The sequence below is a fragment of the Ipomoea nil genome, unplaced genomic scaffold (assembly GCF_001879475.1).
Source record: "Ipomoea nil cultivar Tokyo-kokei standard unplaced genomic scaffold, Asagao_1.1 scaffold1401, whole genome shotgun sequence".
Taxonomy (NCBI): Eukaryota; Viridiplantae; Streptophyta; class Magnoliopsida; order Solanales; family Convolvulaceae; genus Ipomoea; species Ipomoea nil.
This window is the reverse complement of record NW_017617829.1, coordinates 502,795-522,979: the sequence shown is the minus strand read 5'-3', so window position 1 is coordinate 522,979 and position 20,185 is coordinate 502,795. Positions and strand designations below refer to the sequence as shown.

At 35.6% G+C, this 20,185-nt stretch overlaps 1 long non-coding RNA gene across 1 annotated transcript; it reads right to left on the bottom strand.

Annotated features, from left to right (window-relative positions):
• Window positions 1–1,057: 1,057 nt before the first annotated feature.
• On the bottom strand, window positions 1,058–19,736 carry LOC109186065. Its single transcript, XR_002055081.1, has 3 exons — window positions 19,726–19,736; window positions 11,080–11,090; window positions 1,058–1,147 (listed from the first exon to the last, which is right to left on the bottom strand). It is a non-coding gene; the product is annotated as an uncharacterized LOC109186065 (long non-coding RNA).
• Window positions 19,737–20,185: the final 449 nt, after the last annotated feature.

The window sequence follows — 20,185 nt, the reverse complement described above, 5'->3', positions numbered from 1 at the left end:
CAAATAAATCGGTAATATTAACGTAGAAAATCATGGTATAATTAATTATGGTTAATTTGATTGGTAATACTAACGTAGAATAAAAGTTTATTCTAAATCCAAAGAATAAATAACACTATATTATGATAATTAAAGAAGAATAAACAATGTAAAAATATAGAATAAAATGTAATAATTAATTATAGTAATAACATAACAATTTGCTATTTGAACCCATCATTGTGCTAAATCCAAAGTTGTAAGCTTCCTACGTATTTCTGCATTTGTACTCTCCTATTTACACCGATTCTCAATGGCAACTGAACTTCACAGCGAGATTATTGGTAGTCAACTTCATCCTAGACTCTAGTGGAATAACATCAGGTTAAGAGTCCTCCGTGTCGTTCGTCTTCAAGAGATAAGAGGTTCTGAAACCATAAACTGTATAGAGTGTGTAGCACATGATGTAGAGGATTTTTTTTTTTTTTTTAACTATAATCTTAATCTTAACATTTTGTACTCCGTATTTCTAAAATTTTAGTCTATGCATATGGTTTTTTTACAACTTCAGGGAACTTTTATACATATGCATATTCCTTGAATGTATGTTGAAAAGTGGCTCAACAAATTTTAAAAATGCAATGTTTATCGACTTCATAGATTTGTGGTGGTTTATAATTTGTATAGAAACAAAACTACTAATAACAGGTATATGCTGAAGTTTTGTGACATAACTACTGTGGGAATATTGAAAGATGCAGATTTCCCAACACATGCTTATGACAGAGAAGATTATGATTTTTTTGAAGAGGTCGTCTATTGCTTACTTACAAATTTGTGCTTTTTGTATAACTTTAATTAGGTATTTAAATTTTCCTAACTTTCACGATTCTCTGGATAGATAGGTGCCTGAACCTTCGATTGGAAATTTGGATTCTACCAAAGAAGGGGATTCAAATAATGAGGAGTCTATTTCGAGATGAATAATGAGGAATATGTCAACAATTAAATCTATTAAAATTATGCTTTTGTTATGTTATTCGTTATTGTTATTTGTCACTTCTTAATCTATTCTTAATTTGCCAAGCACCTTGTGTTTAGATGGCATTTAGTGACTCTCCCATATGGAAGGTCATGAGATCGAGCCTTAGTGGAGGCGGTATTAACTCTACAATGTAATAGAGTCAGTAGTATTAAAAAAAAATATATTCAAATTTCCTAATGTACGTCCGGTACTAGCATTTTTGCTAAGAATAATTAAACAATTTAATCAAATTTAATTTATATAGTTTATTTAATAATTTAAAAATACAATTTTAACAATATAGTTCCGATTTTGCCAATTTTAATTTATATAACATATAACTAATTCACTAATTTATTTAACAAAATTTCCGCTACTTATAATAAAATAATTTAATAAAATAATTCAATAAATAATTTAATAAAACAATTCTATAAGTAAATAATCCCTAATATTTACCTTACGTATAATTTAACAATTTAATCATTTTTAATTTAATAATTATTCTTTTTATAATCAATAATAAAATTGTAAAAATAATTTTATAATCAATAATAGATAATAAATTTGGAAATGATTTTGTAATCAATAATAAATTTGGAAATTATAAAATCATTATTTCACTGTAATGATAAAATCACGAAAACTGCATGTCTAAGTCATGCATTATAAAATCATTATTCTTTTCCTTTTGCGATGCAATCCTCATATGGTTAGTGTCTAACCCGTGTACCATAATATGGTATTATCCGTAAAAATAATTTTATAATCGATAATAAATTTCGAAATGATTTTATAATCAATAATAAATCATTAACTACAATGCAATCCTGATATGGTTATTATCAATGATTTTAATAATGACTCTTTTCCTTTTGCAATGCAATTGGTTAGATAACGACTACAATTAACACACACACACACACACAGATATATATATATATATATATATATATATATATATATATATATATATATATATATATATATATATATATATATATATATATATGTATGTATTTATGTATGTATGTATGTATGTATGTATGTATGTATTACCGTGCACCATAATATGATATTTAATTTCATGGAATAATTTATATATCGATTTAATATAATTATCATTAATATATTATAACAAATGTATTCCGTGCATTGCACGGGTGTAAATAATAATAATAATAATAATAATAATAATAATAATAATAATTTGTGAATAACACAATAAGAGACAAATTAAAATAGAATACTTGGAGCATTCACAATATGATGAGAATCCAGTATTTTGTACCATAGTTTCATAAATTTTTTATTTTATTTTATTTATTAATCATATTTATAATTATTTTAAATATAATTTATTATAATTATTGTTCTGACTTCTGAAGGTTCGCAAAAGCAGGAGATTTTTATTTTTTATTTCTTTTTTTTTTTTAAACGGATCAATTAAAAAACAAAAAATCAAAGTTCCGCCGCTTGGCGCTAGCTAGGGTTCTAGAAGTTTTAATGTCTCAACTCTCAACCTTAAAGGATAATTATATATTTTACATTAATTAATACATATAAAAAACGGATTAAATAAAAAAAAGAAAAAAAAAAAGAACAGTGATCTCTACGCTGAGTTAGTTGCAGTTGTGCAATATATATGGACATTGGGGATGCTCGTAGTTGCTATAGATAGAGTAGTTGGTTCGGTAAGAGGAAGACCTAGCGAGATCTCAGATCAGATCAATCCATGTCCGCCCAGCCAGCTATCAACCCAACTAGATCTCCATTCACGCATAATCAAACCACATCCAGGTATATATATATATATATCGTTTTCACGTCCAAAATCTACTCAAACACTATTACTATATTATACCTATATATCTGCATATCATTATTGATTAAAAATTCTCATGTGGGATATATAGATCTCACTTATATAATACTTTTTAATTTAACAAGCATTATATTTTTTTAATGAAAATATTATATTTGTAATAATATTTAATTTCATACATATATATATATGAATTTCTTATCACACAATGCTCTTAGGTTTATCATCATTTTTTAAGAGTGTTGGAAACCCTAAGATTTTTTATCTAATCACTAAAAGTGGTTGAATTGGCAATTAAATATGTTTAATTTGATCCACAGGTCAAAGCGAGGGATTGCAAGTTTTAAGCACTGTTTTGTGATCGAATATCTTGGCTTGAACCACATGCTTCCCCTTCTTATTGCAACTTCCGTCTTCATATTCCACTTTGGCTTCCACCTTTTACCCACCCAATATCTAATTCCCCACCATTTTTCTTCTCTTCTCTTGTTGTTGTCTCCATCTCCACTATTTTCAATTTATAGTGTTGATCTACATATCTTTCACGGTTACGTTTATCACCTATTTTCACCATTATTATTATTATTTTTTAGTTAGTATGCATATGTGGTTAGGATCGAATTTAATGTGTTTTTCTTTTTCAATATAACAAAACTTTACCCTAATTCAAAATGATAAACACAACAACCTTAAAAGGAAAAAAATTAAGATAAAATGTTATAATAATTGCGAATTTGTCAATTCTTCTTTATTATTTTACTTTTTATAGCAGTAACATAATTTTTGTTCTTTTATTGCTTTAAATGGTAAACATTAAAAAGGAAATAGACAAATTAAAATTATTGTAATATTTATCTCTCTCTTTTTTTTTTTTTTTTTTTTTTTTTTTTTTTTTTGTACTTGATGATATGGATTAGGATAATTAAAATTTGAACTTTTTAAAATATTTGGACGAAATAAAAGAAAGACATTATTACTTTTTTTTCCTAAAAGAAAAAAGACATTATGTTTAGTTGTTTACGCTAGGGATTGTAATATATATATATATATATATATATATATATATATATATATATATATATATATATATATATGCTTGTCAATTTATAATGTCATGCACATATTTGCCATTTATGATTTATCCCACGTTTCCTACTGCCATTATTTATTAATTATTAATTACTTTAATCCTTTCTCCATGGTAATAAGTGAACCACTAATCCTTAATTGTAAGGAAATTGTTAATTACATTAATTTTTTTATCATTACAATTCAACCACTTCATGATGTGGTAAAATTCTAGATATTAATTTTTTGTTTTGTTTTTTATTTTTAATTTTAGCTTCATCACTAATATCTTGTGAAATTAGGGGTAACATAATATAATATATTTTTATTTTTTAAGATAAAAAGTAAAGTAATAATGTCTTTCTTTTTATATTTAAAGCACAAATATTAATTATTCTAATTCAAATTGTTACATGTAAGAAAAGAAAAAAATCTAAAATAAAAATAATAATAATTATATTTTTGTTAAATTATTCTAAAATGTTTACCATTTAATTTATAGCAATAAAAGGTAAAGTAGTAAGGAGGTGGGAACTAGCCAAATTTAGAATTATTGTAATAATTTGTTCTGAAATTTTTTTCCTATTAAGGTTATGTGTGTCATTTTGGAAATGGGTAATTTTTTCCCTATTAATATATTTTTACAAAAATGAAATACATTAATTATATTAATAATTAAGGATTAATCTTTAGATTTCAACATACATAAGAACTTCAAAAGGAAAAATAAATAATAATTAATAATAATAATAATAATAATAAATAAATAAATGAAATAATAACAATGGTGGAAATTGAGGATGAAGCATGGGTGAGATATGTAGATGAGCACTATAAATTGGAGTGAGTGGTGGATGAAATAGCAACAAGTAGGAAAAGAAAAGAAGTATTGAGGGGAAAAGAAAGGCCAACGTTAATGATGAGATGTTGGGTGGGAAAAGGAAGGTGAATGAGGTAGAAACTAAGCTGGTGAATGAAGACGGGAGTTGTAGCAAGAAGGGGAAGTATGAGGAGATGGAGGCGGTGGAACCCAATGTGGCGTATGAAAAGGGGAGTTGCAGCAAGGAGGAAAAATGTTAATAGAAGGCGGAGGCAGAAGAAGAACCGATACCCCTAAATACAAAAGTATTACTAGCGATAGCGATGATGGGGAAAACAACCTGGTTGATTCACTTGTTACTACTGCTCCTAAAGGTAATGAGAATTTGTTCTATTTTCTTCTGATATGCAAATATTTACATGCATTATTCACTCGCAATGAAATTTAGATTTCTTTTTGTTTTGTTTACTTGATCTGAATAATCTTTTTGTTTTGTTTACATGCATTCGAATAATGAAATTACTTTAGCAATCTTAGTGTGTTGTGCTTCTATATATTTTGTGCACCTAATTTGTTTATATAGTGTTGCTACTATCAATTAATTTTCAATATTATATTTTGGAGTATATTTTACTTTTATAATTAGGGATGCCAACGGGATAGTGACTGGGGTCCCCGTCTCAACCCCGTTCTCCGACGTGATTGGGAGTTAACCTCATCCTCGTCTTTGTGGGGATTTGTCGGGCACGTGGTTCCCAACCCCTTTTTTTTCCATCATCTTAAAACATCTAATTCATCATCAAATAAAATTAGTTAACGTTAACAATTTAAATTAACAAGCTAGCAATTATCACAATTTTAATTTATTGGAAAAGTACTGGAAATTTACATTATACTTCGAAGTATTCAAAACAAAAATAATAAAAAAAAAGTATACTAATATACTATATTTCCGATTGGAAATTGATAAGTGTCAAAGACGCACACTTTTAAGGTCCATTTAGGGTGAATTCTAGGCTAAAAGTAATCCTTTGTGTAACAATATTGTGCCAATTAGCTATGTTTTGCATTACATTGGAAATTACCACCGGACTTTACGTTTTACAGGTTTTTAGGTGAGTTTCGGGCTTAAACGAGGCAAAGTGGCACAACCGGAATGAAAGCAGGATAAGAAGACAAGCCGGGACCTAGCAACGAGTCCACAACGTGTGTTGCAGCACACGTTGCACAATTTTGGAGGTTGCGTTGATGGGGTTGCGAAAGGAAATAAAAGGGGAGGCTATTTAGAATTAGAGAGAAATACTTTTGTAGAGAAGATTTGATAGATCCAAGCTTAGTTCTTGAGAACGACAAAATCCGAGCGGCCATCCCTTGAGAACGACAAAATCCGGGATTCATCCCAACACAATTAAATTATCTTAAGAAAATCAAGCTAAGAGAGAAAGAAACGAACATCAGAAATAATTGAAATTTTGAAATGATTTTAATCTACAATATAAAATTAAGGAATAGAGAGAAAAAAACAAAAAAAGGAAACTAGGGAATTGGGGAAATCGTGACTCCGGTGAGAACAATATTGCTGGTGACGACGGGCGTGATTGCTTGTCGTTGGATTGCTTAACGACGAAAGGTAACTAGCGATGAGAGAAGTAGTCGGCGACGAAGGGCAAGTTGCAATGAGAGAAGCAACTGGCAATGAAGGGATGTATTGTTGGAACTAAGAGAGGCAAGCGGGCATTATTTTGTGCTGCCAATAGTGGACACGGTTGTCATCCATAATTTCGTTGCTGAAAGGCTATCTAAATGAAACTTGAGAGGAACCTGTGAAACCTGAACCAAGTGTTTTAACTAGAAACCATTTTCAGAAAATCTATTTTTGACCCCAAGTTATCCAAAATTATTTCTAAGACCTTGGTCCATGATACAAGGTAAACCCTGAAGAATTCTACAAGCCTTGTCTGATCTTTTTAGAAGCAAGCAAAAAAAAATTACACTTTCACCCTCAACCAATCATTTACATTCTACTTAGGGTTTTGCACCATATTTATTCATCTCCACTCCATTGAAGTTCCCTGATCCCTTTCATTTGCCTCTCTATAAAATTACATCCCTTACATTTCTTTCCCATCCATTCATTTCATCTTCTCACTTAAGGTTTCCCATTTCTTTTCCTTCAAGCTTTGAGGTTCCTTCCTTAAGTGTTGTCTGTGTGGTTTGTTTCAGGAGTTTAGGAAGTGAAGGTGGTGAAAGCTGAGTATAGAGGAAGGGGGGATCCTGATTGTAGCAAAAATGAGTGATGGTGAGTATACGAGTGTGAAATGTCGTCCTCAGGGGATTGGGGGTTATGACACGCAATATCCAATCGCAATAAACTAGGAACTAGCATAAAGAAACCAACAAGAAGCTAAGCTCGTCATAACGAAGTTAAGACTACGGTAACTAAACAAAATAACACAAACACATATGAATAGTAAGTAGGACAGATAAAATGAGACAAAGGAATTAAGATCATTCCTCAAACTATTGTTCTCATCCTTCTCACTTATCCTCTATGATACTTTCTAGGTGCATGGTTGCATAGATCGATGGGTAAACATTAAAGGATAGTGAATTCTCTTTTAGATCATTGGTTACCCTACAACGTAGTTTTGTGTTCCACATTATAAACAGTTAATTTCCTAACAATCTAGAAGTGAATAACAAACAAAATGATCTCTACAACCATGCACCCAACTAAAAGATAGGACATTATACAATAACACTGAGTAGTAAAAAGGACAAGTGAAAAAATCAAACAATCTCATATTCATGAATGTTAGAATATTGGAACTTATACAATAACACTGAGTAGTAAGGAGGAGAAGTGAAAAAAATCAAACAATCTAGGAGAAGTGATAAAAATCAAACAATCTCATATTCATGAATGTTAGATATTTTTTTTAGTGTAAACCACAAGGTGGTCCTCCCCATTTGCTTCGGAAGGCCATGGAATCTGGCCTAAGAGAATCGAACCCAGGTTAAACCCGAATTCATCTCTACAAAAAGAGCCCATTTACCACTTAAACTACTACCCCAAGTTAATATATCACCAAATGGAAGGTCTCAGCGAGATTTGAACTTGGGTTACTGGATTCAAAGTCAAATGTCCTAACCACTAGACCATGGGACTAAGCCATTAATGTTAGATATTAAGAACAAAAGAATTTGATCACATATTATTTAAACAATTTTTTAACCTTCCAGATCGGGAAGGAAAATAACCCAAAATAAATATTGTTGAGATAATTAATTTGTAAAATTAAATTAAACAATCTCAGTCTATCTTAACTTATGATCTATGAACAATCTCATATTCAAACTTTGCACCTGTTTTTAATTTATTAACTTTTTAAAATTAATTAATTTGTTGAGTTGTCTTTTTTTAGTTATTGTTGAATTAATTTATAGATGTCAGGATAGTTAACTTTACATTTTCCAACATGCAACAAAGTAAAAATATATATAACCTATATAGGAATTGGCATATGTATACACTACCTATATTTCTTGAATACAGCTAGGAAGAACTGTTTGTGGGTATTTGCATGGATGCACATTACATATTTACGCATAAACATGTGAGTATTTGCATGGGATATATCTATACTTATATATACACACAGATGCATTACGTGCACACACACATTTAACTCACACACCCACACACCCACACACGTACACGTATAGTATATACAAATCTGACTTGGTGGAATGATGTGAAATTTCATTTAAAATTTTTCTTTTAGTGATAAGGTAGACCTTGTCGCCTTGAAGCGGGTTCATGATATTGAGATATAATTCAATGAAGTCGGATGTGAAAATTCATAGAGATCTTCTTTTAGTGATAATGTTGGCCTTGTCGCCTTAAAGCGGATTCATGAAATCTAGATATAGTCCGGTGAAGTTGATGTGAAATTTCATTTAAAGATCTTCTTTAAGTGATGAGGTAGGCCTTGTCGCCTTGAAGCAGGTTCATGAGATCTAGATATAGTATAGTCCGGTGAAGTCAGATGTGAAGTTTTATTTAAATAACTTCTTTCAATGATAAGCTAGGTCTTGTCGCCTTAAGCGGGTTCATGAGATCTTGATATAATTGGGTGAAGTTGAAATCAACAACTACTTGAATTATATATATATATATATATATATATATATATATATATATATATATATATATATATATATCCTCTACTATAATAAAGCAGAAACATTTTGGAAAATAAAAATAGATAAAACTTTCCCGCTCAAACAATCGTGTGATGTTCCTTTGTTAATAATGACCGGGCGCTATTAGGAACATATGAGGCTCCCATTATTTATCTCTCTATTTTAGCTCCTGTTGATTAGCTCTGTAGGTTATATTAGTTGTTGTAACTACTTCTTTAGCTTTTCTCCTCTGTACACTATTTATAGCTGCATGAGCTTACATTAATAAAAATCAAGTTCACAAATTCTATATGGTATCCAGAGCCTGAAATCTCCTACGAAAGAATTCATTTTTTTTTTTTCTAATCAATGGCTTCCACCAACACCAATGAGATCATCTAGCTAAATGTTCCCACTCACTTTCCTATCAAACTCACCACTCTTAGTTCCTTGGGTGAGTTAGCCGATGTCCTAACTGACCATGAACGTCAGTTGAAGGATGCAGATGATTCACGCCAGTTGTTAGCAACTGCCAATGCTACCCAGCGGATTTCGTCCCCTCGGAACAACCGACAGTCGAACTTCAATCGCAATGCCCGTACCAATATTAACAATTACAGAGCCAACAGATCGACTTAGCAACAAGGTGACACTAATCGGCCCACTGTTATATGCAAGTTTTGTAACTTTGCAGGACATGAGACGAAAGTTTGCCGCAAGCTGGCTAGGTTCCTGAAAGAACATAACGTCCTCACCACCCAGATGCCACCTACAGCCTAGTCTGCGCAAGTATCTCCACCCTGGATGTTTGACAGCGGTGCATCGCATCACGCCACTTCTAGTCTCGAGTCACTGCAGTCAATCTCTGAGTACAATGGTCCTGATGAGGTCCGCCTGGGTGTTGGTAATTCCCTACATATTTCACATATTGGCCAGTCTGTTATCCCTACTCCATCCTCTATCCTTACCTTAGAAAATATCTTGCATGTTCCTCAGTTACACATTAACTTGGTTTCCATATCCCAATTGTGCAAGACTAATCGTGTGTCTGTGGAATTTTTTGGTTCCCATTTTCTTGTTAAGGATCTTCAAACCAGGACTACGCTACTGAAGGGAGTGAACAATAATGGTGTCTACTATGGACCTGTTGCGTCTCACCCAACAGTACACACTGCGCAGTTGTCCTCTTTGTCTCAGTGGCACCAACAGCTTGGCCATCCGTCCAATAAGGTGTTGCAACGCTTTAATGTTCCAGTTTCTATGTCATCTCTGCGAAAATTCTACTGCTCTTCCTGCAATATTCATAAAAGCCATAAGCTGCCTTTTGCCAAAAATACTCTAGTTAGCACTAAACCTCTACAATTAGTCTATACTGATGTATGGGGGACCTACAGGAAAGTCTATTGATGAGTTTTACTATTATCTAATATTTGTTGACCACTTCTCGAAATACATTTGGATGTACCCCATGAAACGTAAGTCAGGTGTCTTTACAATATTTACTCAGTTCAAAAAAATAGTGGAAAAATATTTTAGTTTTCCGATTGTCTCTATTTACTCAAATAATGGGGGAGAATTTGTAAAACTTATACCATTCCTGAACACCCATGGTATCTCTCATTTCACCACCCCACCACACACTCCTGAGCATAATGGTGTCGCAGAGTGACGACACAGGCATGTGGTTGAAACCGGTATGGCCCTCCTTCACTCCGCATCCTTGCCGTCTTCGTTCTGGACCTACAGTTTTCAGGCAGCCGTCTATCTCATCAATCGGCTCCCCACACCAGTCTTGGGTAATCAGTCTCCGGTTGACATCCTGTTTCATCAGTCACCTAACTATAGTAAGTTACAACCTTTTGGCTGTTTATGTTTCCCATGGTTGCGCCCTTATAACACCAAAAAGCTACAACCGAAGTCGCGTCCTTGTATCTTTCTTGGCTACTTCAACACTCAATCGGGTTATAGATGTCTGGATCCCAGTTCCAATCACATTTATGTATCTAGGAATGTTAGGTTTGTGCCTCATGTATTTCCTTATAAAGATTTGCAGGAAGTATCTACCAACTCACCATCTGCTTTACGTGGTTCTGAATCACGCAATATTGTGTTCAAATCGTCCCCTTTGTCTACACAGGTTGAGAACGTTCCCCCAGCTGCACAATCACCTGTGCCAACCTTTGTGCATTCTCCAAGTACGTCTCAGTCTAACGTAGCTGACTACCCGCAACTTGCTGTGGTGGGTGTTCCAACTCCAGTTTCAACACCAGTTCCAACACCAGTTCCAACACCAGTTCCAACTCCAGTTCCAACACCAGTTCCAACTCCAGTTCCAACACAGTCAGCTGCGTCCAGTTCGTCGACCACCAATGTTCCACAAAGTGGTCAACATGCAGGCCAATCCGTGTCTGACTCCAGCCCGTCACAACCTCTGAAACTTCTCAACCACAGAATAATCTCCGTCGTTCATCCCGGGAGAGTCGTCCTAATCCTAGGTATTCTGACTACGTCATTAACCAAGTCACGTCACATCCCTTGCCTCCCACTTTAGAACCTTCTACTGTCGCCCAGGCTCTTAAAGACGTTCGGTGGAGGAAGGCGATGGATGAGGTGTTTTAAGCGCTCCAACGTAACAAAACATGGCAATTGGTTCCCAGCGGCGCAGCTGTCCCGATTGGCTACAAGTGGGTTTATCATGTCAAGCGTAAACCGGATGGGTCGGTCGATCGGTACAAAGCACGACTTGTTGCTAAAGGTTTCTTGCAGACTGCTGGCCGGGATTATTTTGAAACCTATTGCCCAGTTATGAAACCAGTGACCATCCGTGTGGTTTTGACTATTACCTTGAGTAATCGCTGGACTTTGCGCCATTTAGATATTAATAATGCGTTCCTTCATGGGATGCTGCATGAGGAGGTGTTTATGGAACAACCACAGGGCTTTGTGGATCCTTCGTTTCCGTCCCATGTCTGTAAACTCACTAAAGCTCTATACAGTCTCAAGCAGGCGCCTAGAGCTTGGTACTTCGAGCTTTCACAGTTTTTGTTACGCTGTGGCTTTGTGAAGTCACAAGAAGATGCTTCTGTGTTTGTCTATTCTGCTAATACTATCATTGTTTATTTCCTAGCGTATGTGGATGATATTATCTTAACAGGTAATGATGTTGCTTGGCTTGATCTCTTTGTTGGCACTCTGTCAGCCCGGTTTCCTCTCAAAGATCTTGGCCCCTTACATCACTTCTTAGGTGTAGAGGTGGTTCCAACACCTGCTGGTCTATTTCTGACTCAGAGTCAATATGTCATTGATATTCTGATTCGATTTAAAATGGATGGTGCAAAGGATGTTTCAACACCACTAGCTACCTCGGACAAGTTGCTGCCTGCACCGTCTGGTGCAACGCCGGTTGACGTCACTCAGTTTCGGCGTCTCCTTGGCTTGTTGCAGTACCTGGTCACTCGGCCAGATGTATCTTATGTAGTCAATCGTCTTTCGCAGTTCATGCACTCTCCTACAGAACTGCACTGGTAGGCTGCTAAACGGTTGCTGCGCTATTTGAAGGGTACGGTTTGTCATGGCTTGTTCCTCCGTGCTAGGCAACCTTTGTCACTCAGTGTGTATACAGATGCTGATTGGGGTGGCTGCACTACTGATGGTCGTTCCACCACGGCGTACTTGGTGTATCTTGGTTCCAATTTCATATCTTGGAAGTCTGCTCGCTAGAAGTCTGTGTCGCGCTCTTCCACGGAGTCTGAATACCGGGCTTTGGCGAATGCTGCTGCAGAAGTTGAAAAGTTTGCTTCGTGAGCTTCGATTGCAGCTGGTGAAACCTCCGCTTCTGTTCTGCGACAATCTTACCGCGACATATGTGTGCAAGAACCCGGTGTTCCATTCACGTATGAAGCATCTGGCACTCGATTACTTCTTTGTTCATGACTTGGTTGCTAATGGTTCGCTGGTGGTTCAGCACATCCCTTCAAAGGATCAGCTCGCTGACTTCCTTACTAAACCCTTGGGTCGGTCCACGTTTCTTCTCTTTCGGTCCAATATTGGAGTCTCCGATGGGTCCTCCATCTTGTGTGGGCGTATTAAGAACATATGAGGCTCCCATTGTTTATCTCTCTATTTTAGCTCCTGTTGATTAGCTCTGTAGGTTAGATTAGTTGTTGTAACTACTTCTCTAGCTTTCCGTCTCTGTACACTATTTATAGCTGCATGAGTTTACATTAATAAACATCAAGTTCATAAACTCTATAGGCGCATCCTTTAGGTTTTAAGCGTGTTGTCGTTTAGACTTCCGATGAAGCATGGGTAATATACCTAGGCGGCTTTAACTAATCGAGAATTATCATCGCTTCTACAAACGAGGTTAATAATATCTGTTCTACAAATTTGAAATAGAATACAAAACATTATAAATAGGATGAGCTGCAGAGGTAGTTCATATCCTCCGAAACTTCTAGAGATAGTTTTTAGATAAAATACAAACATCACACGAATATGGATCCAGTGTTTATCTTGGCAAGCTAGATCTGACAACGTCTGCTATTAAAGCATGCCTGGTGCGAACCTACGAAGTGGCAGAGCATAGAGGCAGTGAATCAATCAAATTAAAAGAATGTATATTTCATGATGAACATGTATATAAGCTATGTAAGATGTGCGATCATAAGCTATTTTATATATTATAATATCGTAATATGTATTTTCTAGACATGCATGTTGACCAAAAAAATTAAATATGAAAGCATGTTTGGTTGACGTCTTATACAAATGGTGTTTCCATTATTCTACAAAGCAAGTTTATAAATAGTCCAGTATCATTTTCCAGATATATATATATATATATATATATATATATATATATATATATATATATATGTGTGTGTGTGTGTGTGTGTGTGTGTGTGTGTGTGTGTGTGTGTGTGTGTGTGTGTGTGTGTTAGGAATATAGCGGAATAATGCGGAAGGGAAGAATCGAAAATTGAGAATTATAGAAGTTAAATAATAGAAATAGGGAAAATTATATAAATGACACATGAATTAATAAGGATGGAATATATATATATATATATATATATATATATATATATATATATATATATATATATATATTGATTTACATTCATATAAGAACTCATCTTTACGTAAGAACTTAAGAACTCATCTTAGCCTTTTATCTTGATTAACTAATGGTCCATATTTATTTGAATATTTAATGGGGTTTTGTTCGCTGGTTGTGTACTAATTTTGATAAAGAAGGATAGTTTTGGGTTTTCAACATTTGGATGTGGGGTGGGTCCGTGGATTTCGCTGGATTCTCTCCTTCATCCTTTGTTTTCGCCATTTAGATTTTATTTCTCTCTGCCTGTACACGTTTCTTTGTGGCCCTACTCTCTTCTTCGTCCCTGCTCTCTTCTTCATCGCTGCCTTAGAACTCTTCAATTCTTCCTCTAAGATCCGCAGATTCCCAGCCCATTAGAATTCCTCCATCACCACTGTCGCCCCTCGCCCGACACTCCGTCTTGGCGGCACTCCAGGTTCGAACCAATCTTCATTATTCTTCAAATTTATTCTCTTAATTAGTTTTCCCTAATGTCTAATTCTTCTATAAATGCCCTAATTCTCTAAAATTTCAATCTTCAACTTATTTTGTTTTATATATTTTTGTAATTAATATTGTATTTGTATAATTGTATGTATAAAAGTAGAGAACTTGGAAAGAATTGGATGTAGAACTTTGATATTTTATTCTAATGGAGCAATGTGGAGGCAGAGACTAAATGTAATATGTTGAATTGCTTATGTGCATCTAAGTACGCTAAAAGCTTGTAAAGGCCAGGGCAATGGATTTTAATTCGTTCGTATTCAGCTAGAGTTGAATTTCTTATCTTCAAGTCTTTATATTTGAGCTTTTGTGCATTGTAATTTGAATGATTTTGGCTAGAAGCAAGTTCCTAGTGGTCGTGTAGTTTTCGGGGCAGATCATATAATATAATTAATTTCATAAGACATAGATAATGTGTATGCATGTGTGTATCTAGGATGTTAGTTGCGTTTTGTAATATTCCAAGTTGTAATTTTTGTGAAAATTGTGTACTTCTTGTGTGGATAGGAGATACTTTGTTCTTCCGTTTCCTTATTTCCCAATTCCTGTGCAGAATCAGAACAAAAGAATACTGGCAGGCAAGGAGGGGTACCTTTTGATTCTCAAAGGGCATAACCATCCTAGAAGCTGTTAGTGCCAACTTCACTCCAATTAATTGGATGTGGTTGATGATTGGTGTGGGCTGTTGTATGGAAGCTTGTTTATGGAAGGATGCAGATGCATGGATGGGAAAGGATGCTGATGGGGATTGGGAAGGCTGGCAATGTTGTATAGCATATATAGATTAATTGGAGTGTGAATGTTTTGTTGTTTTATTTAGAGTGATTTTCCTTCATTTCTCCACCCTTCTCCCCTCTCCCACGCAAGGCAGCTTAGTTAACCAAATAACCTTAACATTTGTTCTTGAGGATCATAACACATACTCGTTGACTCAAGTGCACACACAATTTTATCTAAGTGCAAACACAACACAATTCAAGTGCACACCAAAATGATTAACATCTTTTCCTATACAAACTGATTATGCAAATTATGGCACACACATTGTAACCTAAGTGCACACAGTCAACCCAAGTGTACACCCTAATCTATCAACCCAAGTGGACACCAACTTGTTTTTATATCTTTTCATCTACACACTCATTATTTACATTATGGCACACACAGTTTAACTAAAGTGCACACCATAGTCTTTAACATCAATCTAGTTTTTGTGCATGCACATATTCGTTAACCTAAGTACACATGGTATTTCGTATATCAGTTTTCTTAAGCATCATGACACATCCAAGTGCACACACAGCATAATCCAAGTGCACACCAAAATGTTTAACATCTTTTCCTACACAAACTAATTCTGAAAATTATGGCACACAGTTAACCCAAATGCACACCCTAATCTATCAACCCAAGTGACACACCTGACAGTCAATGAGAGTTCTATATATATATTAATCTCTATAAAGAGAATTAGAAAGGAAAATATATATATATATATATATATATATATATATATATATATATATATATATATATATATATATATATATAAAAGTACGTGAGGAGGAAATTGAAAGAATCAATTGAATGAATGATGTAAGAGGTGCATTACAAAGAAAAAAGCCTACTCTATTTATACAATTCAAAGTGAAGCTAATTAAGCGACATGTTGAGGATGAGAGCAAAAGGCGCAACAATGTGTAGGAATATGTACACACATGACGCCAACATCGGATAAATGGTCCATGTTTAATTTGAGCCACATACTTATGTCTAACAATCTCCACCTTGGATCAAATTTATCGTGAAAATTAACAACCGGAACAACCAACTAAATTCAAACATTGTTTGAACTTAGTAATAGGTAGAGGCTTGGTGAGCATATCTGCTGGATTCTCCAATGTATGAATCTTCTGAACAGTTATATCTCCTGCAGTTATAACATCTCGAATAAAATGGTATTTGACATCAATGTGTTTGGTTTTGGCATGATATGTATCATTTTTGGTGAGATGGATAGCACTTTGACTATCTGAGAACACAACAGTCTGACCTTGTGAACCACCAAGTTCCATAACCAAACCTCGTAGCCAAGTAGCTTCTTTGACACCCTCTGTGGCTGCAATATATTCCGCCTCAGTCGTAGAAAATGCAGCAATAGACTGAAGCGTGCGTAGCTTTCCAACTGATAGCACAATTACAAAGAGTGAAAATATAACTGGAAAGCGATCGACGTCTGTCAAGATCACCACCATAATCAGAATCTACAAAGCGCACAATGTCAGTAGATGCAGAAGAATTTCGATAAAAAACCAAGCCTAAAGACGAAGTACCCTTTAGGTACCGTAGAATCCATTTAATGGCGTTCCAATGTTCCTTACCAGGGTTATGCATGTAGCGACTCAAAACACTTACAGCATGAGCCAAATCAGGTCTAGTGCATACCATAACATACATAAGACTTCCAACAGCACTAGAGTAAGGAACTTTTGACATATAGGCCACATCAACATCAGACTTAGGGCATGAACCAGAGGATACCTTAAAATGTGCACCAAGTGGAGTAAACACAGGTTTACAATTGGACATATTGAATCGATCAAGCCTTCTCAACATACTTTTTCTGGGATAGATAAAGGTTACCCGCTTGACGATCCCTGTGAATCTCCATGCCAAGAATCTTCTTTGCTGCACCAAGGCCTTTCATCTCAAACTCATTGCTTAGTTGAGACTTCAAGTCATCAACCAGAGACATATCAGGGGAAGCAATGAGCATATCATTAACATAAAGCAGCAAATAGACAAAAGACCCATTAGAAAATTCTTTAAAATAGACACAGCTATCATACTGGCTTCTTGAGAATCCTTGCCCCAACATACACGCCTCAAACCGCTTATACCATTGCCTTGGATCTTGCTTTAGCCCATAAAGAGACTTTTGTAGACGACAGACACAATGTTCCTTCCCAGGAACTTCGAATCCCATAGGTTGGTACATGTAAAGTTCTTCATCAAGCTCTCCATGTAAGAAAGCAGTCTTTACATCAAGTTGCTCCAACTCCAAATCAAAAAGAGCAACAAAAGCAAGTAGAACACGTATAGACGTATGACGAACAACTGGAGAAAAGATCTCGTTAAAGTCAATACCTTCACGTTGATCAAAACCTCGAACAACTAACCGTGCCTTCCACCGTGCTTTCTCAACCCCAAGAATGCCTTCTTTCTTTTTGTAAATCCATTTACAGCTCAATGAGCGTTTACCTTTCAGCAATTCTACCAGCTCCCAAGTCTCATTCTTATGGAGACTTTCCATCTCTTCGTGCATAGCAACCAACCACTTGGACGAGTTGGCACAGGAAATAGCTTCAGAATAGCAGGATGGATCACCATCAACCTCCTGTGCAACTGAAAGAGCATAAGCAACCAAGTGGGTTTCATCGTCACTAGCGTACCTAGCAGGTTTTTTAATTGTCCTCCTAGGTCGATCTTGGGCAATAGAGTACTCTCGCTGTGGCTAGACGAGAGGTGCGGTACTTGTAGATGCATCATCTTTAGTATTACCATTAGTGGTAGTAATACTATCATTAGGCCTGAACTCAAACTCCACCTTATCACTAGTACTCTGCGTCTCACCTGTACTGGAATCTTTTCCAGAAGAAAGTAGTGCATTTTCGTCAAAAGTGATATCTCGACTCAGAATGATTTTCTGAGAATCAGGAGACCATAGACGATACGCTTTTGACTCAGAGGCATAACCGAGGAAAATGCATTTGACAGCTCTCGGGTTTAATTTACCCGTACTGGAATGAGCATAAGCAGGACATCCAAAAACTCTTAAGATAAAGTAGTCAACAGGATTACCTGACCAAACTTCCTCTGGAATTTTGAAGTCAAGGGATGAATGTGGAGATCTATTCACCAAATAGCAAGCAGTAGAAACGGCCTCGGCCCAAAAATCACGCCGTTTCCATAACCCAGCATTAGAGAGCATATAACGAGCTCTTTCCAATAATGTCCTGTTTAGACGTTCGGCAACACCATTTTGCTGGGGTTTACCAGGCAAGGTCTTGTGCCTGGCGATTCCATTTGCCGCACAGAAGTCATTGAAATCTGACTCACAGAATTCTAAGCCATTGTCTGTCTTGAGCTTCTTGACCTTTTTCCCTGTCTGAGTCTCAACAAGTATTTTCCACTTTTTGAAAATAGGAAAACCCTGATTTTTGTGTTTCAAGAAATAGACCCAGAACTTACGAGAAAAGTCATCAATAATAGACATGAAACATCTACAGCCTCCCATAGACTGGAATTTAGTCGGTCCCCATAAATCGAAATGTATATATTCCAATACATCTTTAGTATGGTGTGTAGCAGTAGAGAAACTAACCCTCTTTTGTTTCCCAAAAACACAATGCTCACAGAATTGTAATTTACCCGTACCTGAATCACCAAGGAGACATTTCTTGCTCAGGAGATGCATGCCTTTCTCACTCATATGCCCCAGACACATATGCCATAGTTGAGTGAGATCTGCATCAGATATCGATGAGGATACCGCTACTGAACCTGTCACAGTACTGCCATGCAACACGTACAAGCTTCCAGATCGAGAAGCTTTCATGAGAACAAGAGAGCCTTTTATGACTTTTAGAACTCCACCTTCAGCTATGTACTTGCACCCCAGAGATTCCAAGGTGCCCAATGATATTAGATTGCGTTTCAAATTAGGAATATACCGAACATTGGTAAGAGTCCTGACAACATTATCATGAGTTTTAATCTGAACACTTCCAATTCCACTAACCTTGCATTGGGTATCATTACCCATCAAGACAACTCCACCATCAACCGGTTCCAGAGAGACGAACCAGTCTTTGTGAGGACACATGTGGAATGTACAACCAGAGTCCAAAATCCACTCAGTCTTGCTCCGTTTGTCACCGGAGCTAACAGATAACATAACATCGCCTTCTGAATCACTTTCAACAACACTAGCTTCAACAGACTTCTTTTCTCTCTCTTGCTTGTTTTTCAACTTGAAGCATTCAGTCACATCGTGACCTTGCTTCTTGCAGTACTTACAGGATTTGTTGGACTTACGTCCTTTGGACTTGGATCTAGATTTTTTATTGCTACTCTCTGTTTCAAGTGAACGACCCCTTACAGTCAAGCCTTCACCTTTGTCCTCAGACTTAATTTCAAAGTCAAACTTTTCTTTGGACAATAGGTTTGACTTAACATTGTCAAAAGTAAGGGTATCACTACTACTATTTCCATACAACATAATTTCTTTGAAATGCTTGTACGATTTAGGGAGAGAGACAAGCAATAAAACAGCACGATCCTCACCTTCAATAACAACATCAATATTCTCCAAATCCAATAAAATAGAATTAAATTCATCCAAGTGAGATTTAATCGAAGTACATTCCGTCATACGGATTGTGTACAGGCGCAGCTTGTTCGCCAGAGATTTGGCCATATAAAGCGACTCTAGCTCAGACCATAAATCTGACGTAGTCTTCTCACTCACCACCTCACATAGAACCTCTTTAGACAGGCACAATTGGATGGTTGAACGTGCCTTGTCATCCAAATCTTCCCAATCTTCATCTGTCATTGCAGCCGGTTTCTTCTTCTTCCCAGCTAGCGCTTTCTTCAAACCGTTCTGGGTTAGAACGG